Raw genomic sequence first — 22,173 nt, 5'->3', positions numbered from 1 at the left:
CGACCGGTACTATGTGTTCTCCCTATCAGAGCAATTTTTAATTACCTAGGGACTTTTGGAGTTACATGTTAGGAAGAAATTAGGCTCATGGGAGAATTTCAGGCACCTAGTGAGTGGTGAGGCCAGTGGATAAAATTTCCCCCACCCCCCGCGCCAGGCTTCTTGTTTAATCTCATCTTCTGGGCCATAGGAAATTGAGGAGCGATAAAAGGAGGAGCATGAACAGGCTCTGTTGTTGTACTTAATTGGTCATAATTCTGACAGTTAGTTTAGGAGGGAGGCAAGTAACATAGGCCAAATAAGAGAGGATGAGACCTAGTTCTTGTTCCACAGTCCTCAGAGAGTTGTAGGGGGAGGAGGCTGACTGCTCTTGACTGCTTAGGCCCCACCAGAATTAAGGAGGTGACTGGAATTGCAAAGCTGGAAGGCTCTGCTAGGAGATCAGCAGTTGAGTGAGCTATTTATTCAAACAGGCACTAAAAATTAAGTTTGGTGCCTCATTTTAGAACTTCTAGCAGTGTGAAGAAAGATCATTCATTTTTTCAAATAAAACTTAATTGTTGTACTATTTATTTAATAGTGATATAATGACATCTTAGGTTTATGAACTGACTTATAGCCTGAAGGACTCACAACAACCTACAGACTTCAAAATCTGAGAGAAACTAGACAGGGTCTGTGTCTTCCACCACTGAAATGTCATCACCCCAGGGGCTGGGGTCTAGTTTGGGGAGGAATTGGCTGAGGCAGTAGCAGTGGCTGTAAAATAGCAGATGCTTCCTGGATTATCTTCATAGTCTCTTTAGCCCAGGACTCTTGTCCCCAATGGGCAGGGCTACGGTATAAAGTTGGGCAGTTTGTTTAATGCATGATGCCCAGCTGAGGAAGTGAATGGGAGCTGAAGCTTAACCCAAGGTCCACTTACCAAGTCCAGCACCCTGTGAGAGTCTGCATGTGCCTAAAGGAAGGGATAATCTCTTCTTCATTGACAGAGAGAAGTGTTTCTAATTCTAATTAATAAAACATTTAATTCTAATATGTATTGCCTACCTGTGGCCCAGATGACGGGGTCTCTAGGCATGTGTTGTGAGAAGACCGAGCTGCCTTTGATAGCCCAACCTCCACGGCAAGATAGTATGGTAGAGGTGAACTAGAGACCCTCTCTGACGTGAAATAGCTGTGCAACCCCAATAGTCCACTCATTCGTTTCTCCAGGCCTCCATTTCCTCACTTGGAAATGTTGGAGTTACAGTAGCTGATATTTGAAGAGGGCTACTGAGATGCACAACTCCAGGGGCACTATTCACATTCTTTCTGAAGAAATCTTGGGCTCTAAACTGACTGTAAGCCTGAATATTCCACTATTTCTCACTTATTTATGTCCCTTACTAAACTATGATCTCTCCAAGGACAAAATACTGTCTTTTTCTCATCTACCTTTGTATATATACCCTCTGCTTGCCCCCTGCATGCTCCACACACAAAGAATCTATTGGTGGATGTGGTTCCATAGTGTTGTGGTTAGCACATCTGTTTTACATGCAGAAGGTCCTGGGTTCACACCCCAGTGGAGCCACGGGCCATGGTCTATGGCCATGCCACCCTGAACAAGCCTGATGCCTGATCTCAGAAGCTAAGCAGGGTTGGGCCTGGTTAGTACTTGGATGGGAGACCACCTAGAAAGACCAGGTGCTATAGGCATTAATAATAATAATAATAATAATAATAATAATAATAAAAAGAATCTATTGGCTCCTCTAGATAATTAGAGGCTTTTAGCCTGTTTGATCCTTCTCTCCATCTCTAAAACTTAGCTATGAAAAAAAGGTTGGGGGTGAAGGTTACCTGGGAGACCACTAGGAATCACTGTATACCATCCAATTCCCTCTTTGGCTCCAGGAGCCCCTTTCTGACACCCCCTCACTGTAGAGGTGGTGGTTGGGGGAAGGGGCTGGAAGGGTAGAGATTAGCTGATCTCTGAAGTTTCTTCTGTTTCCAGCTTCCTATGAAAACATCCTAGTTACCCTTAGTAACCAGCTATGCATAAATTTATGAATGCATCTAACCCTTTTAAAAAGGTATTTATACATCTTTTCAGTTTACACTAACTCTTGAGGATAATGAATTCCATACATTCCTTTTGCTTTGCATAAAATCACATTTATTTGTGTTTTTCTAAATGCACCTCCTTTAAAGCCTCAAGTAAGCTCTGATAGAATCTCCTTGATTTCTCGATCACATCTGCATTCACTATCTCTGTGGGCCTCCCCAAGCTCTGTTGTGTCTTCTTGCATACAGAATTCAGAGGCAGGCATTCTTTGTGCAAAGAGAGAAACATGTCTTTCCTGAACAAGCCAACTATTTGGTTGCCTGCCTTGACTACAAGGATAGGTGGCTATCTGGCTTTAAAAAAGAAAAAAAAAAGTTCTCTGTGACAGTTTTTTTCTCAGCCTTTTCCAGTCATCCCTCCCCAACTTTTTCTGTCTCAATCAGTGATGAAGTAGGTTTTGAAAAGTCAGAAACATGCCCCAAAACAAGCTAAATAACTCTCATGGATCCTAGAAGGGCCTTTGGCTGCATTCCAAGAGCTCCCAACTCTTGGGGAGATAGTGTTTTCTCCTGGAATCCTAGAGAAGCATGGAGCCTAGCAGATAGCAACAAAATCATCAACCATCCAGAAAAGATTCCACATTAGAATATGTACAATTGCCATATTCTACAAAGAAAAGAGTGCTCTGAAGAAAAGATAACCAGGCTCATAATATATAAGTCCAAGAGTGGACTCACGCTTAGTGTTGAGCAATATTGTTGGATTGCTATGTGGATATTACCTCAGTTTTTCCATCTGTCCTATGAGAAGTATGAGGATAGATGATGCAGCAAAAATAAAAAGCTATTTATAATCCCACTTCCTTTTAAAGAGGGTGGCTACTGGTACATGGAAGAAAGATTCTTAATTCTGTTGAGACCTTGATGGATTGACCATCTAGTGATGCTTTGTCTAATAGATGGGGGGAGAAATTGCATGAGAGGTAGGAATACAATCTAGGAGGAAAGAGTAAAAAGAGCAGAGAAGGAATGAGAAGGGGAAGAATGCCAGAGAGCTGGCAGAAGGCTCTGTGCTGTGACCCCCTCCCTGAAATCCTGCCTCCAAAGTTAGTAAAGTCTACCCAGACTTGGTGAATACTGAAGATGAGTTGATTTCTTTGAGAAATCAAAGAAAAGACTGAGGTTGTGCCTGGAGTCTCAAGAGAAACAAAAACAACATATGCAGAAACAGAAACAACAAATGCAGATGCAGAAATCAGAAGCAGAGTGGGGAGCGGAGGAGAAGAAGTCCTCTACAAGGGCTGATTCCCCTTCCATCACACTGAGCTGTCCCTAGGGGTCTGCAGTGTCCTTTTCTGCTAGGAGACTGTTGTTAAACCTATCTACGTGGTCAGATTTCCCTAATCTGAAGTTTATGGTAGGATGTCCTAAGGTCCCATCCCCTTTCCTCCCAGTAGGCCCCTCTCCTGCAACACTTACACCTAATTCTTGCTTAAAGTGAGGGGTGCTGGAGAGGCATCAGGCCAAAAATAATGTAACAATCTCCTTTACTTTGCACAGAGGTACACACTAGCCTTAATTTACTTAACTAAGGGAAACCTCTCAAGGGATTGTCTTGCCATAATAAAATAAAATCAAAATAAAATAAATGAAAATCTGTAAGCTAAGGCGACATGTAGATTTGGCTCCAATAATTTTTAAATTGTTACCTCACAAGCTCCCAAACCTCTCAAAGAAACCCACACACCTTTTCAGTTTTGAGACATCTCTCCCCTGAATCTATCTTTTTACCTACAGATTTGGTTAGTCCTTGGCAGGGAGCAGCACAGATGGATCAATATTTATGAAGACCCTTTTCCTGGTCTCTGAAGCAAACAGGCCTCTGAGTATAGCCAGAATCTGATGCTGCTTTGAACTCAAGATTTGGACCTGGTGGTCCTGCTGGCCTCTTTTATTGGGGGCTATGAGTCAGTTGAACTGGTGGTGTTTCTTTATGCAAAGTCTGAGATGTTAACATGATATAGTGGGGCCACTCCTGTTTTGGAAATCAAAAAGGAAGGGCAGTCTCAAGTAGGAAGTACACAAACGCCTCAGTGGCCTGTCCCCTGCCGCCCCATCTTCCACTTTTCGTCTGCCTCTCCTTCACCTCCACAGGCTTTCTCTAGAATCCTGAACAGAAATGGATGCTGCCACCTCCACAACTGGCCTCTGACAACATGGCACTGCCCTATCTAAGCTGGCCAATTGTGGACAAATCCCTCAGTTCAGCAGAGATAAGGTTGGAATTAGAAATCAAATAGAAACACGTAGAAATGGGGAGGGAGGCGTTGACAGCACAGACATCTTTAGCCAAAGCCACAAAAATCTATTTGGAACTTATAGGCCACTTGGCCACAGTTTCTTTTCCTCACTAAAACCTTACTTTGCACAAAAGATGGATTCTAGGCCAAGCCACTCAGACTTCAAGCCCAAAAGAGTTTTGAGTTCATGCAGTACTAATTGTACGGAGAAAAGAGGGGGCCCATACAGAAAAGAGGTAAAGACACACGGAGAAACACACACACAATCCCTAAGTGAATGTATCAATAACCACCATATGTGAACCGTAGTACTTTGTGATCTTAATGCCATCGGTTGAATTGAGAAATATTTTCATTCTGACAGTTAACAGCCCAAACAACTCAACTGATTTGCCTCTGTTCCCTATCTTGTGTACCATCTAATTCACCCTTGAATTTGCTGATGGATTGGGCATCATCATAGCTCCTTGGCCAATTTTTAGTTTTGAACTTTACCTCTGTGGCAGAAGGTTTAAGCTGCTCACAGAAGGTTTGTTTTTGGCTTTGAAACAGCCATACTCTTCTCCTCTGAGAATTACAGGTTTTTTCAGAAATGGGAGCTTCAAAAAAAGCTCTTATTGAATCTAGACTTAGGCCACTCCTGAAACTATTTGTTTCAGTTGGCCCATCACTCTGCTTGCTGCCACCTACACAAATGGGAAACATCGCCTGGGACAGAAATTTATAGGCCTCTTGCCCATCATCCAAAGTGCTAGATCCGAATTTCTGGAAGTGACATTGACTGATAATTGCAATATTGAGACATACACATAAGATCCATAAATGCTGTTGGCCTACTGAGAATAGCCAACCCCAATCTCAGGGCTGATATGAGCCTGAAGAAGGTACTAGCTATAAGCTGCCCATACCAAGGAAATCCAACATATAGCTGTGGCTCAAAAACAAGCCATACAGATCTGAGAGATATCACCACATTTTAATGTGTAACCAACCCATGATCATTGAGGAAGAAGGAAACAAAAGTAAGTCTTTTCAGTGTGTCTTCTAGGAAACTAACAGGTAGATGTGGCTCAGAAATTTCCCTTTAGCCCCTCATGTGAATAAGGCAATGGCAAAACCAGCAGGGAAGACAGTGTCATATTATGGATATAAGCTTGGGTTTGCTGTGAGACTGCTTGGGTTCCAAACCCCTTGGAATACTTATCAAGGTTTATTTTGTAAATTAAAAAAGGGAGTAAGGTTGTATCTCTTACTTACTTAACTTACTAAAACTCTTTGAGTCTCCATTTTCTCGTTCAAAACATGGACATAATAATACCGTTAGGAGTTTCAAAAAAAAAACAATTCATGTAAATATTTAACTTATTTCCTGAGCCATGGTAAGAGTTCAGTAAACACTAGTTATTGTTTTGGGAGCTCAGGGAACCCATGAATCCATGGCAGATTTTAGCCCCTGCTTCTGATTCCAAAGAGTGTGACTCTTTAGGCTTCCAGAATCCTAATATAAACTGATGTCTCTCACCATGGAAATACAATGCCCAGTCACTGGAGGACTGGATTTTCAAATCAGATCTGTTAGTTAGAGTTCTCCAGAGAAATAGAATCAATAATATAGAAAGATAGAAAGATAGTGATAGAGGTAGAGGTAGAGGTAGAAGTAAAGATAGAGATAAAGAGAGAGGGGAGGGAAAAAAGTGGGGAGAGAGAGAGAGAGAGAGAGAGAGAGAGAGAGGTGTGTATGAAGAATTGGCTCATGCGATTATGGAAGATGAGAAATCACGAGATCTAATGTCAGCAAGCTGGAGACTTAGGAGAGCTGATGGTATAGTAGCAGTCTGAGTCTAAAGACCAGAGAACCAAGAAAACTGATGGTAAAAGTTCCAGATTGAAACACAGCAGGCCCGAGACCCAAGAAAATGTAGTTTCCGTTTGGGTTCAAAGACAGCAAAAAATGTATGTCCTAGCTCAACAGTCAGACAGGAGTTCTCTCTTACTCAACCTATTTGTTCCATTCAAGCCTTCAATTGATTAGATGAGGCTCATCCACATAGAGGAGGGCAATCTGTTTGCTCAGTCTACCAATTCGAATGTTAATCTCATCCAAAAACACCCCTAGAGACACACCCAGAATAATATTTGACTGAGTGTCTGGGTACCCTGTGGCTCACTCACAAAATTAACCATCACAGGGAACATAAACTAAATTCTCATTAGCCGAAGTGTAGTCTGTGGACCAGTAGCACTACCATCCCCAGGAAGCCTGTTGGAAATTCAGAACCTCGGGCCTTACTCCACCTGCTGAATCGGAATCTGCATTTTAACAAGATCCTCAGATAATTTGTATACACATCAAAATATGAGAAGTGCTGAGTATTAAAAGCTGTGGTTCTCAAAGTGTGGTCCTTGAAGAACCAGCAACATTGGCATGACCTGTGAGCTTGTCATAAATGCAGACTCATGGACCCTAACTCAACTTAAATAAACAAGAATCTATGAGAATGAAGCCTAAGAAACTGACTTTTAACAAGCGAGTTAAACTTTGAGAACCACTGAGTTACAAGTAGATTCCCTACCCTGTAAGGGTCAAACGGCCTGTGGTCTGAACAATGAGACATTTATTCACACCAATGACTTGGTTCTCTTAAGCTGAGCTTTTTCATACTTATGACCTTGTTGCTATTCACTTGTTTGGGGGTGGGGGATACTGCCATGAGGTCTTACTGGATATCCCAGATGGTCCAAATTCCCATCAGCTTTAAGCTGTGCAGACACCATTCCCACCTCCCAGAAATGATCAGATTCCACAAGGGATTTCTGACTTGACCAAGGAAGGGTATTGGAGTCAGTGCTAGAGAAAGAAAAGTGTCTGGTATGGATATTGGATAGGAACTGAGAGGACTCTAAGAACCTCTAACCCCACAACTCAAGATAAAATGATGCCTCCCACCCCAAACACACACACACACACACACACACACACACACACACACACACTTTATATGTCCTCTGAATAAGACAGAAAGGTTGATTGTGACCCCAGCTCCTCCCACACATATCCAAGTGTAATTGTGTTAGCAGAGTTTATCCTGTCTCCTCCCTCTTTGGAGAAGAGACCAACTTGAATGACATAAAAATACCTGGATCTGGGATTATCTTTATATTGGCCCATAAAAGATAAAATACTGAGCATGACTGAGAATTTTTCAAGGATTTTTAAGAATATAAAATATCACCATTGTTTGTGGGGAATTGCTTAGAAATTGCCCTGATATATTTCTGAAACTGGTGTATGTAAATGTGTGTACATATTTATGTGTATGTACCTATTTATGTGTGAGTATTTGTTTAATAATATTCATAACTTGCACTGGGAGTTTGTTTTTCTTGTTATGCATTCTCTTTAGGCCCTAAGAACTGTGCAAATCTAATAGTAATCTTAAAGCTAATGCTAGGCCCATGCGGGTCATTAAATAAGTGGGAAGGGGAAGTAAAGGTGTTGGATCTTCAATATTTGTGATAAATGTAACAGTTTTCTGTAGGGAGATCCGAGGGGCTTCAAGAAGCTGGCTAATCCCATTACAAATAGGTTTTGATCTCTGCCAAAATTCAAATACTGGGCTTTCATTCTTTAGTTATATCTTAAAATTGGTACATATAAATCCATCCTTCAACAAACATTTTTTGAGCTCTGTGCCAGGCACAAGGTTAAAGGAGAAGTTGGAAATTCAAGAGGGAAAAAGGTTAAGAGAGAATCCCAAAGAGTATCAGGGATGAGGAAAAAGGAGGGCCGAGTTCCTAAGCTCCTTCCTGTTTGGAAATCTCATTTATTCATTAATTCAACAAATATTTTTTGAGTACAATAGTCCTCCCTTATTTGCGGTTTCACTTCCACAGCTTCAGTTATCTGTGGTCGACCATGGTTTTTAAATATTAAATGGAAAGTTCCAGAAATAAACAATTCATAAGTTTTAAAGTGCATGCTGTTCTGAGTAGTTTGATGAAATCTTATGCTATTCTGCTCCTTTCCGCCTGAGACGTGAATCATCCCTTTGTCCAGTGTATCCATATGCTCCCTGCATATACAGTGTGATCTTAGTCACTTAATAGCCCTCTCAGTAATCAGATTGCAGTATCACAGTGCTTATGTTCAAGTAACCCTTATTTTACTTAATAATGGCCCCAAAGTACAAGAGTAGTTATGCTGGCAATTCAGATATGCCAAAGAGAAGTTGTAAAGTGCTTCCTTTAAATGAAAAGATGGAAGTTCTCAATTTAATAAGAAAAAAATTGTATGCTGAAGTTGCTAAGATATATGGTAAGAATGAATCTTCTATCCGTAAAATTGTAAAGAAGGAAAAGGACTAGTTAGCTGAGAGACAGAGAGAAAAAAAGAGAGACCACAGTTACATAAGTTTTATTACAGCATGTTGTTATAATGTCTTATTATTAGCTATTGTTGTTAACCTATTATTGTGCCTAATTTATAAATCAAGCTTTATCATAGGTATGTACATATAGGAAAAGACATAGTACAGACAGAGTTCAGTACTAACCATGGTTTCAGGCACCCCATGGGGGTCATGGAATGTATCCCCTGCAGATATGGGGGACTACTGAACTTACTATTTGTGAGACATTAAGCACTAGATATAGAACACTGAATATAAACAAAAAGACAAAAATTCCTGCCCTCAAGAATCTTACATGATAGTAGAGAGAGACAGGTCATAAAGTAGTAAAGAAAATATAATAGATTATTATGTACACTATGCCAAAAAATTAAGCAGGATGTGGAGATAAAGATATCAGTAATTGCATTTCTAAATAGGAGAGGGGCAGAGGAAGCCTCACTGAGAATATAGCACTTGAGGTAAGATTTGAAGACAATGAGGGAGTGAGCCATGTGAATAACTTCAAAGGTAGAGGGAAACAGCAAGGGCAAAAGTTCTGAGTGGGACTCTGGTGGGCATGTCTGCAGAATAGTGTGAAAACCAGTATGACTGGAGCAGAGTGAACAAGAGAGAGAATGGCAAGAAATGAGATTGGATAGCTAATGGCAGAGCTTAAGGTCAGATCATGAGGACCTTTCGGGCCATCGGAATGAGTTAGGCTTTTACTCAGAGTGAGGTGGGAAGCCATTAGAGGGTTATGAACAGTGACAGGATCAGAATATTTCTTTCAATTAAGAAAAAACCTGATATGTATTATGTACATGATGGAAAAAATCAAACAGTACATGAAAGTATGAAATGAAATGCAAAACTTTCCCTTCCATCTTTCCATTTATCCTCACCAGTTCTCCAAAGATAAACACTATTTATAGCATCTTGAATAACCTTTAAGAAAAAAATACACACATACGTGCATGTGTCTATAGAGAGGCATATTTTCTTTTTTTATTTATACAAATGGAATCATATATTTTATATAGTCCATAGCTTAGAGATTTATCCATATTGGTCCATATAGATGTATCTCATTTCATTCTTTTTAATGGCCGCCTAGCACTGCACTGTCTATTATAATTTATTAAACTAATTCTTTATCGATGGATATTTAGGTTGTTTCTAGGGTGCTTTTTTTTGCTATTATAAACACTGTAATGACTATACTAATAAATGCCTCTTTGAGCACACTAATAATAATGGTAGCTAACATTATTGTGTGCTCACTATGCTATATAAGGGGAATTGTTAGGTCAGAGAATATGTATATTAAAAATTATATAGTTAACTCTTGAACAACATGGGTTTGAACTGTGCGTGTTCACTTACATGCAGATTTTTTTTCAATAAATATACAGTTGGCTCTCCATATCCCTGGGGTTCACAACTGTGGATTCAACCAATCATGGATCAAAAGCAGTATTTTTGAGCCGGGGCTTGGAATCTGCGGTTGCTGAGGGCCGACTTAAGTTATACATGGATTTTCAATAGTGCAGGGGATTGGTGTCCCTAAATCCCACATCGTTCAAAGGTCAACCATAGTAGCTAGATTGCCTGTTTCCCTGTACTCTCATCAATACTGGATATTATCAGTTTTTTAAATATTTGCCAATATAGTAGGTGGGGAAATGGCAACTTGCTGATTTGATTTGCATTCTTTTGTTTAGGACCAAGGCTGAATATCTTTTTATATGTGTCTTTTTCATTTACACTTCTTTTTCTGTGAACTGCCTGTTCATATAATTTGCTCGTCTGTCTTTGCATTGTTGGTAATTTTCTTGTTGATTTGTTTGAGCTCTTTGGAAATTAAGGCAAATTAGTCCTTTATTATAGTGCTGCAAATACCTTGTTGCAGTTTGTCATTTGTCTTTTGATTTTGTTTATGTACTTTTGCTATGCAGAAGTTTTAAATTTTATGTAGTCACATTTATCAATTTTTTAAATGATTTCTGGACTTGTAAACTGCTTACCAAAGGCTTTCCTTTTTCCAAGATTATATACATTTAAAATTTCCCACATTTTCTCTTAGTACCTCTAAGGTTTCATGTTTCACATTAAAATATTGGATTCATCTAGAATTAATTTTGATGTAAAGAGTAAGTTAGAGAATTCAGCTAGCCTGTTATGTAAATATAATTTTTAAATAAATATTCCATCTTCCCCCCATTGATTTGTCATGCCATCTTTAAAATATACTAATTTTCCACATGTATTATGGATTGTTAATAGACGTTGATTTTTTTTTTCTTGAGAACCCAACTGTTTTAAGGTAGCATCGTAATATGTTTTAATATCTGATAGACCTTACTCCTCCTCAAGCACTCTTTTTTTCAGAATGTATCTAATTTTTTATTTATCATTTTCCCCCTTGTGTTTCAGTTTTCCATTTCACCATCTCTTCCTCACCAAGAACAGCAACTATTCCTTTAGCTTATCCATACCATCTGGATATTGTTCATTCAACAAATATTTACTGAGTATTGCTGATTGACAGATACTGTGTTAGGGACTAGAGACGTAACGATGCATAATGATACAGTCTTTGCTCTCATGAAACTCACAGTGTACTGGGAGATAGAGATAAATCAATAAGTAATTACAAGACAATGCAGTTGGTGTATTTCCTGAGAGATGGATAAACATTGAGGGTGCTTGGCAGAAAAGTAACTAACCTAGACTCAGAAGAAGGGAAGGGGTCAGAAAAGACTTGTAGGTGACACACTAGCTGACTCTTGAAAGAGTAATAGGATCAAACCAGGTAGAGGAGAAAGAAATGGGAGAGGATTCTGGGGAGAGCAAGCTTCTTGTGCAAAAGATTAGAAACATAATGAGTTCAAAAAAGCACAAGGAGCAGTTAGTTGCTCCTAAAGCCTAAGGTGTGTGGGAAGTGTTGGCTTGAGGTGGGAGATATAACATATTTGGAGATGCAGTAACTGAGTCCTGTCTGGAGGGTCCTGAAAGCTGTGCTAATTGGGCTGGACTTTACCATGTGAGCAACAGGACCTCATTGAACCATTTTAATCAGAGGACTGACATGATCACATTCTCATTTTAGAGTGATAATTCTGGCTGCAGGGTGGAGAATGGGTGGAGAAAAGGCAAAATTTGAGTGGGAAGAAGCATTGAGAAGACTTAATTCAGTAAGGTAACCCAGATGAGAAATGCTAGTTGTCCGAACTAAGGTAGAAACTATGGAGAGGAAGAGAAGTATATGTTTTCAAAAGATGTTAAAATTGACACAAATTAATGATTAGTTGGACTCAAGTGGTGAGAGGGAGGTATCAAGAATGCCTTCCAGGTTTACTGAACTAGGAATGTGAAGAGACAGTGGGTACTTAGGAATGTCCAAAGTTATTAACCTATTTCTTACCCTTCCTGCATCGAAATTGATCTATCCTGTGTCCTGGCCCCTCAAAAGCTCTGTCCTCCCTTTCTAATGTATACTAAGGTGTTACAAGCTAGTTATTCTTACTATGCAATGGGATCACTTTCATTTGGCAGCTACTTTTAAAGCTTTCATCTATAAAAAGTAATTCTAATAATGAGAGTTTCAGGCAGGCCAACTGAGGGTTAGGGCCACCAACATCCGTGCAGTCAAAACTCCACGTGTAACTTTCGATTCCCCCAAAATTTAACTACGAAAAGCCTTATCGATCACATAAACAGTCAATTAACAAATATTTTATGATATATTATATATAGTATCCTTACAATAAAATAAGCTAGAGAAAATAAAGAATAAAGTGTTATTAAGAAAATCATAAGGAAGAGAAAATACATTTACAGTATTTATTGAAAAAAATTTGCATATAAGTGAGTCGACTCATGCAGCTCTAAACCATGTTGTTCAAGGGTCAATTGTATGCCATAGCCTACAGCCTGCTCCCCAAAGCAGATCCTAGTTCTATATTACCCTAAAGGCAGATCTGGCTTTGTCACACAGCATGGACAAGTGTAAGGTGGAGGTAGGAGAGGTGTGGACCTTCGACTAGTAAAAGACTGGTCTAGACATCAGCAGAAATAGGTAACATACCTAACTGGAACAATCTGCCCATCCTGCTCTAGCCTCCCAAATGTAAGGCTCCCTCTTCCTCAAAAGAAATGTGACCTTAGGGGTATGGAGTCTTTGAAATCAAGCACAGCATTTACTATGAAAAAAAAAACTGCCATTCTGTATTCCAAAGGAGGGGAGCTGCCTGACATCAGAGAGGGATTTGCATTGTCATGGCAACCATAAGAGTTATATTATATTGTTTGTACCCAGAATTTAAGAGATTATCCTTGGGCTAAAGAAAAAGAAAGTGTCACCTCTTCCACTTCAACATCACCATTTCAGGATGCCTGCCACCTTCTTGTGAGGAATTTTTATTTGTTCATTCATTACATGTCACTTGAGTATTTATTGATTTACTAATCTGCCTTCCTCCATTTTTTTCTCCTTCTTTTCTTACTTCCCTGTGTCTGACCAGTGCAGCCAGAAGGGACCATTTGTCTTCCCGCAGATGGTGCCAGTAAATCAAACTTCTGGCTGATGGAAACTGGAGCCCTGAAACACCTCCCAAGGTGTCCTTTCCATGCCTTAGGGATGCTTCTGGTCAGCCCTGGGAAAAATCTGGGGTCGGGGAGAGAGCCTCTGGGAAAGAGCTTTCTGTACAAAAAGGTGACAGGAAATCAGGCACTCATGAAACCCTGCAGAGGTCATTTTCCCAGCCCAAGCCTGTTTTGGGTTATTAGGTAGCCTTTGTATGTTCCCTCCCGAGATGGCATAGTCTCAGTCTATAACCACTAGGCAGGGAGTTCACCCAAGTTACAGCCTTAAGAGTGTCAGAGCAAGACTGGGGATTGGTAAATAGGGAAAGGCATTTTATGAACCTTTACACAAGCAGGTAGGCATTACCTCATTATCATGTGTTTCTTCCCATGTAATAGAAGAGTAAATTGAGACAGGAGAGTTACACCCAGCCAAGTTTTTTAAAGTGAATCAAAGAAGGATCTGGAAACAACACAGTGCTTATTAATCCCCTGGCTCCAATTAACCTCTCTTCCCGTCGATAATGCTGACATCACTAACTTTTTAATCCTGAGCCCTTATTGGCCTCCTGGTTATTAAGCTTTAAAAATCCTTTTCTTTCTTTCCCCTTCCTGGCTCAATAACTCTCACTTTGGAAATCTCTGGAGATTTTAATTTCCTGAAGAGCCTCCTGTCATCTTTTACAGTAAGTCTTTTCATTTCACCTCATTTAAGTATATTGGCTAGTTTAAAGGCTTAATTGTGATGAAGAAGATTAAGACCAAATTTAATAAGCATTAAGAGTAAAACAACACACTTTGTTTCCTCTGGCTTCAATAATTATTGCCTTTGTTTTTTATTTGTAGTGAAAAATTTCAGATGACCCAGACTGGGAGAAGGAGATGGGCTAAGGAGAAGGGCAAGAAGATGTTTAGCTGGCTTTTTAAAAAAATCTGTTGTTGTTGCTATAGTGGTAACAGACAAATGGTTCAAGGGATGGATCTGGAAATGGTCTGGGGAAGAATGCAAAAGAAGTAGGCATGGAGGGAGGAAGGAGTGCCTTCAAGCTCTTCTCTAGTTTTGAAGTAGGCTTTTTATTTCACCAGCAAGATTGGCTTCCAGAACACTGCATTCTCCAAGTCTTTTGGCATGGGTATAGACAAATCTCTTTTCCTGTTAGTATAGCTAAGACCAGATTAGCATTTTTTTTCAAAAAGAATTTGACTAGAAAATGAAGGAAAACACAAAACTAAAAAAAGAAAATGTAAATGCGTAGAAATGAATACAGAGTCTAAGATAAAGTCTAGCCCCAGATTGGCTCAACTGGCATAGACTACCATGCATCCATGTGTGCACACATACACATACGTGCATGCACACCTCCTCCCCCCACACACAGTTGATCCTTTCTCCTCCTCAGTGCTATTTGTGGAACCCTGCCTCAAAAGGCTCCCTTTCATTGGGTGTTTTTTCTCCTATGCATTGCAGTCTTGTAGGCTCTCTCTCTTATTACATCATTTATCCCTCTGTTTTCTGATGATCTCAGTACATATTTGTCTCTTTCTAGTGGACTGTAAAGCACTGCTAAGACAGGGACTAATCATAATCATCTTTGTACTCACAATGTCTGGCATGTGAAACCATCCATAAATGAATGTGAAACTGAAGTGTACCAGAACAGACTGTGGCAACCTAGTATCATGTCTATTCTTGGAAAGTAGCTCCTCTAAAAGATGGTTCTGTGAGTGAACAATGCTTTACATTCTAAACTTAGGTCTGTTTGACCCCCTTGTAAACATACTTTTGGCAATTTACAAAAATTTTACTGCCTTATAATTGTATAGGACTCTATGCTTTGCCAAACATGTTTGACACAATATCTCATTTGATTTTCTAACAACCTAGTAAGGAAGTAAAACTTAGGCTGATTAGCTAACCCAAAGTCACAGAGCTATATAATAGTTTAGTTAAAACTAGATCCAGGTCTTCTGATGTTTAATCCAATAGTCTTCCCAGCTTGGTATGCTACATCCCAAAAGAGATCATTTTTTGTTTGAGTCATCAATAAACTCAGAGAATAATTCTAAGACTTGCCTCCAAGCAACCTCTCTGTCTTCCACCCACCCAATGTGGCACTAGCCCAGGGAGAGACTCCAATGATCATTTGGGGGCAAGCAAATAGCAAAAACTTGCTAAATCAGAATTGAATGCCATGAGAGCCAGCAGTCCTATTTCTAGGAATGTATCCTAACAATCATCCAAATTCAAAACAAACTTTTTATTAAAAAAGATGTGCTATTCAAAGAAAATACAACTGTGAGCAGAAATCAGTCAGTGGTTGGCAGTTTGCTACCTCTGAAATAACTGGACAAGTGTACAAAGGTGTATATGCATAAGGGTGTTCATGACAGCTATGTTACAATGAGAAAACATTGGAAACTACCTAATGTCTAACAATAGGGGAAAGGGTAAAAAAAGAAGACTGTCATGAAGTCAATAAAACTAATGATGTGATATAGATCTATATTTATTGACAGGGAACTATGTCCATGACACTGTGAAGCTTTTTTAAAAGCAAGGTGCAAATCAACGTAGTATAACATCATTTTTGTAAATGGTATAAGGGTATTTTAAAAATGTTAACAGTAGTGGAAGGTGTGACCTGTAGATTGGAAGGTGGATGGATATGTAATCTTTATTTTTGCTCACATGTATTTTTCTGCAATGAACATATGTTTCTCTCTCTCTCTCTCTCTCTCTCTCTCTCTCTCTCTCTCTCTATATATATATATAAATATATATATATATATATATATATAATACACACACACACACACATACATACATGTGTGCATGCATACATACATATAATGATTTTCAAAGAAAGACCTGAATGCCAACCCTGACATTTATAATCAAATGATTTTCAACAAAGGTGCCAATACATATATACATTTCATTGGCTCAAGAATAATCTTTTCAACAAGTGGTGATGGAACAAATGGATATTCACATGCAAAAGAATGAATTTGGACCCTTACCTCACAACCATATGTAAAACTTAATTCAAAATGAATTTAAGACTTAAATATATAAGCTAAACTTATAAAACTCTTTGTAGAAAACGTAGCTATACATCTTTAATTCTTTGAGCTGGAGTATTGTCCTGCCCTTCCAGTGATTTTTCTTTCAAAAATATCAGTATCTTCAGAGTGGTGTATAAATAGGTTTTTTAGCTCCTCTTCTATTGTAAGCAATAGTTTGCATGTGTATGTGTCTGTCTTTGTGTGTCTGTGATTGTGTTTGTAGGTGCCTGCATCTATATCTGTGTGCTTATGTGTATATTGCAGATAGACGTGCACAAAGGATGAAGGAAACTCCACCATCGGCCTTTTCATGCTGTGACCATTAGCAAAGTACTGTTTTCTGGGTTTGGTGGACTAGGAATTTATTTTCATAAGGAATAGAAATTAGGAGTAACCTAGACTAGATGAATAAGAAGGGGCCGAGCTGAAATCTACTGCTGAACAGAGATGAAATATCTCTTAACTGTTCCTTTAAAGGCACAGCCTTCCCAATTCATTCCCTGAACTGGAACCATCTTGGCCTTCCTGTGGATAGAGTTGTTCCAGCCCCCTCTATCCCACCCTAATATTATTACTTGTCTCTTTGTATTACATTGAACTGTTACATCTTACTCCTTTGCTTTTCCAGGTGGGCACATTTTGTTTGTTATCTTGGATCAGGCTTCCTGAAAACCGACTCTGATACAGGAATGTTATTAGGGAGTACACTTGGAACCAATGCCTGTGAGGAAGTGAGGAAAGTAGGATTGGGGGAAAGAAGAAGTTGAATTGGAAAGCCACAGCTGTTCCCACGGGGAGGTCTGGAGCTGGGATGGCCTTTCAGAGTTGTCCAAATTTGAGGCAAGGGGTGTGAGACTTTGTACTGTCATTAGTTATGTGCTGCTTACCACACCCCATCCTGCCTAAAAGGACATAACCTTAGGCAAGGCCACCTTTAGTTAAGAGCAATACTAAAGAGGGACTAAATGATGAGCCATCAGCATCTAACACTTCCAGCAGCTGGGCAGGATCAGGTTGGTGCGCCACAACCTCCTCTACAGTTATTTACCTGGCCACACCTTGAAGAAGCTTCAGAACAGGTTGCTGTCAATCCTTTCACCTTATCCTGTCTTCTCATATTCTTTCATGGCTAGAATTGACAATTAGGATGAGAGGTAAAGGACTTTCAGATTTGGGGCTTAACCAACTGGAGAATACAAAAAATTTCCCCGGCTTGAACAAATGGATGGATACTGGCATAGTTTATTGAGGTGGATAAGAAAAAGGCTTGGGGCATGGATAAATAAAAATTTTAGTCAAACAAGTTAAATTTGAAGTGTTTGTGAAACATTCGAATGGCGATGCAAATTAGGTAATGGAATATATGGATATGAGCTTAGAGAAGTCTGAGATATTGCTTTAACTTGGGTATTAGGATATACATTGTGTTGAAAGCCATGGAAATGAATGTGAAGGAGAGAATTTGGAAAGAAAAGAGAAAACTTAGAGCTGAGCCTTCAGGAAATCTTCAACATTTAATGGCTGGATTAAGGAGGGTGAGGAGACAGAGATAGACTAGTCAGAGAGGTAGGAAGAATACTGTGAGAACATTGTGTCACAAAATCCACAGGGAGAGAATATTTTTAAAATGCGGACATGGTCAGTAGTATTAAATATTGCCAGGAAGTGAAGCAAGTTGAGGCTAGAAAATTTTTCATTGGATTTGACAACATGGGAGGCCATTGGTGATCTTTGTGAGAACTGTTTTGTGAGAATTATGGAGACAGAAGGCCAGATTGGAGAGGGTTGAAGAATGAGTGAAAAGTGAGGAAATAGGGGCAGTGAGTATAGAAAACTCAAGAAATTAGCTATGATAAGGAGGGGAGAAAGAGGGAAGTTAGGTGACAGGGTAAGTGAATTTGAGGGATTTTTTTTAGATGGCTTGTTTGTTTTCTCAAATTTTAATGGGGATATAACATGCGTACTGAATCACAAATCATGTATACAGCTTGATGAATTTCTACAATCTGAACAAAACCTGCAACTACCACCCAAATTTAGAGAGAGAGAGAGAGAGACAGAGACAGAGACAGAGACAGAGAGACAGAGAGAGACAGAGAGAGAGACAGAGAGAGAGAGAGAACGAACACCTAAAGGCTACTTACATACTGCGTGATTCCAACATTCTGGAAAAGGCCACACTATGGAGAGATGAAAAAGACCAATGGTTGCGGTTGCAAGGAGATAATCGGGAGGGAGGGATGAATAGAGGATTTGTAAGGCAGTGAAACTACTCTATATGATACTAAAATAGTGAATACATGGCATTTTACATTACCCAAACTCATAGAAGGTACAACACCAAGAGTGAGCCCTAATGTAAACTATGGACTTTGGTTGAAAATGTTTCAATTTGGTTCATCAGTTGTAGCAAATATACCACTCTGATGAGGAATGTTGATAACTAGTGAGGCTATACATGTGTGAGGCAAGGACTATATGAGAAATCTCTGCACCTGCTGCTCGGTATTGTGAACCTGAAACTGCTCTTAAAAATGAAATATATTTTCAAAGAGAGAGAGAGAGAACACCTCAGAAGTCCCCTTGTGACCTATTTTAGTAACTAGTCCCCACAAAGGTAATCATTATCCTAACTTCTAACACCATGGAGAAATTTTGCTTATTTTTTTTTTTAATTTTTATTTTTCGATTAGAATTGACAAATTTTTCCTTGTTTTTGAATTCTAATGGAATAGTCCAGTATGAACTCTCTCATGTGTGGCTTTTATCGTTCTGCATCCCTTGTGAGATACATCCATATTGTTGTGTTAGTAGCAGTGCATTTGGTCTCATGGCAGTATATTATTTCATTGTGTAAATGTATCCATTCTACTGTTAAAGGGCATTAAGGTAATTTCCAGTTTAAGGACTCTTACAAAGAGAAGATTCTTATGTATATATCTTTTTTATAGGCCCAGCACACTTCTGCCATGCCACCCTGCTATCTTGTATATATCCTTTTTTAGTACTCAAATAATCTTTAATGTGTTTCAAACAAATCACTTTTCAAAAAGCACTCAAACATTTTAAAATATAACTTTGTAAGATACCAACCAAGATGGCATAGAAGCTAGCCGTGTTTACCTCCTCTCATGACTACACCAAAATTACAACAAAACTACAGAGCAGCCATAACTGGGAGTCAGCTGAGGTCTGGCTGAACAGAAGTCCTACAAACTGGGGATAGGTATAAGAAGAGGTTGATAAGAGGAGTGGAGACACGAAATGGACCCCACAACCGTGTATGGCAGTCAAGAATCAGGAAGGTTATCTTGACTGCAGAGCCCTCACTCTCCCTGAGGAGCGAGGGGGTCCCAGCCCCACATTGGATTCCCCAGCCCAGGGTTCTAGTGCCAAGAAGAGAAGTCCCCACAACATCTGGCTGCCAAAAACCAGCAAAAATTGTGGCTGAGTGAGATGAAGTGCTGCGGGAGTCACAGATGTTCCTCTTAAAGGGCCCATGCCCAGCCTTACTCACTGACAGACTCACTTGCTCCGAGCTCCAGAGCTAGGACAGCTGCTTGAGGAGTGCCAGGGACATAGGGGAGATACTGAGTTGTCGGGCTTTGGGGCAAGGGCTGGAGGAGTGGTTTTCTCCTGGACACAAGTGCTACCAGTATCCATTGTTCCTTGGTTGAGCCCTGCTCCCTCCTAGTGTGCAGACACAGCCAGCCACCATACTTGAGTTTCCATCAACCTGAATAACACAGGTTGCTTCAGCCAGGGGATTCCCTGAGACTCCACCTCTCCCAACGTGCAGGCCCACCTGAACTGCCTCCAGTGGTTTGTTCCATTCAAATGGTTTGTCTCAGCTCATGCTGCAGATGTATCTAAAATCTCTCAAAGGCTTACAAACCCCGAAGAAGCAGCCTCTGGCCTTGGCATGCCCCATACTGCTAGCTTAGCAGAACCAATCCTGGCACTAGTGGCAGCCGGCCTTGATTCCTGCCTTGGCCTCTTGAGGCACCTCTAAGCCCAGCACAGGGGGCAGCCATCTGTGGATTGCTTGGTGACTCTTAACAGGTGGCCCTGGATGTACACAGACTGCAGCTGAACTTGGCCTACAGCTGGGTCAGGAGGCCTTCGGACCACCACACCCAGTGGCCTGTTTCAACCGTGATGAAGTGGGAGCACCACCCAGGGCTGCATCTGAGGAGAACATACACGAAGGGGAGATTGGGCAGGCACCAGAGCCCTGCCAAAGTGAATCCTGCTCCATAAGGTCAGCCCCTCACCAACCAATCCTCACAACCAACAAGACCAAGTATCAATCCCTTCCACTGAAGTGCGAACAGCAACCAAGGCTCAACTATAATAGGAAGGCACACACAATCCACACAAGGGATACACCTTGAGTATCTGGCTCAGGTGACCAGGGAAGAATGTGCCACTGGGCCCCACAGGACACCTACTATATAAAACCACTCTATTGAGACCAGGAGACTTAGAAGCTCTGCCTAATACATAGAAACAAACACAGGGAGGCAGCAAAAATGGGGAAACAAAGAAACATGTCCCACATGAAAGAACAGAACAAAGCTCCAGAAAAAGAACTAAACAAAATAGAAGCAATTTATTAGATGAGCATCCGTATAACACTGATTATATGGATGCTCAATGAACTTAGGAGAAGAGTAGATGAACTCAGTGAGAACTTTAATGAAAAGACAGAAAACATAAAAATAGAGATGGAAAACAAAAGGGAACCAGTCAGAAATGAAGAACATGGTATCTGAGATGAAGAGTATATTGGAGGGAATCAACAGATTGAATGAAGTGGAGGATCAAATCAGTGATTTAGAAGATGAGGTAGCAGAGTATCCAGAAAAATGAGGGTCATTTAAGGGGCCTCAGTGACATCAGATGCAACAGCATTCATATCATAGGGGTGCCAGAAGGAGAAGAGAAAGAGCAAAAAATAGAAAACCTATTTCAATAAAGAATGACTGAAAACTTCCCTAACCTGGTGAAGAAAATAGACATACGAGCCCAGGAAACATAGAGAGTCTCAAACAAGACGAAACCAAACCACGCCAAGACACATAATCATTAAAATGCCAAAAGTTAAATACAAAGAGAGACTCTTAAAAGCAGCAAGAGAAAGGCAGTTAGAAAAACGTAAGACTGGCAGTTGATTTCTCAAAAGAAACTTTGCAGGACAGAAGAGCTTGGCATGAAATATTCAAAATGATGAAAACTCAAGTTCTACAACCAAGAATACTTTACCAGCGAAGCTATCATTTAGAGTCGAAGAACTGATAAAGAGCTTCCCACACATGAAAAAGCTAAAGCAGTTCACCAACACCAAGCCAGAATTACAGGAAATGTTGGAGGGACTTAGAAGAAGAAGGAGGAGGAGGAGGAGGTGGAGGAGGAGGAGGGAGGAGGGAGGAGGAAGGGAGGAGGAGGAGGAGAATTATATATATATGTCAAAAATATGAATAAAAAGTGGCAATAACTACATATCTATCAACAAGTACATCAAATGAAAAGGAATTAAGTGTTCCAAGCAAAAGATAGGATTCTGAATAGATAAGAAAACAAGATCCTTACATATGCTGCCTACAAGAGACTTGCTTCAGATTAAAAGAAACAAACAGACTAAAAGTAAAGGAATGGAAACAGGTATTTCATGATGAACCTAGAAGGTATTGTTCTGCATGGAGTAAGTCAGTTAGAGAAAGACGAAAATGCCTTGTGATTTCACGTACATGTGGAATCTAAAGAACAAAGTAACAACAACA

General features: G+C 40.0%; 1 pseudogene; it reads left to right on the top strand.

The window, feature by feature from the left end:
* The first annotated feature begins 1,585 nt into the window (after positions 1 to 1,585).
* Positions 1,586 to 1,701, top strand: LOC120615867 (uncharacterized; annotated as a pseudogene).
* Positions 1,702 to 22,173: the final 20,472 nt, after the last annotated feature.

The sequence above is a fragment of the Pteropus medius genome, unplaced genomic scaffold (genome assembly GCF_902729225.1).
Source record: "Pteropus medius unplaced genomic scaffold, Ma_sr-lr_union100, whole genome shotgun sequence".
In the NCBI taxonomy this organism is placed as follows: Eukaryota; Metazoa; Chordata; class Mammalia; order Chiroptera; family Pteropodidae; genus Pteropus; species Pteropus medius.
Note: the sequence above shows the minus strand (reverse complement) of the source record. Positions and strands in the feature narration are given on the sequence as shown.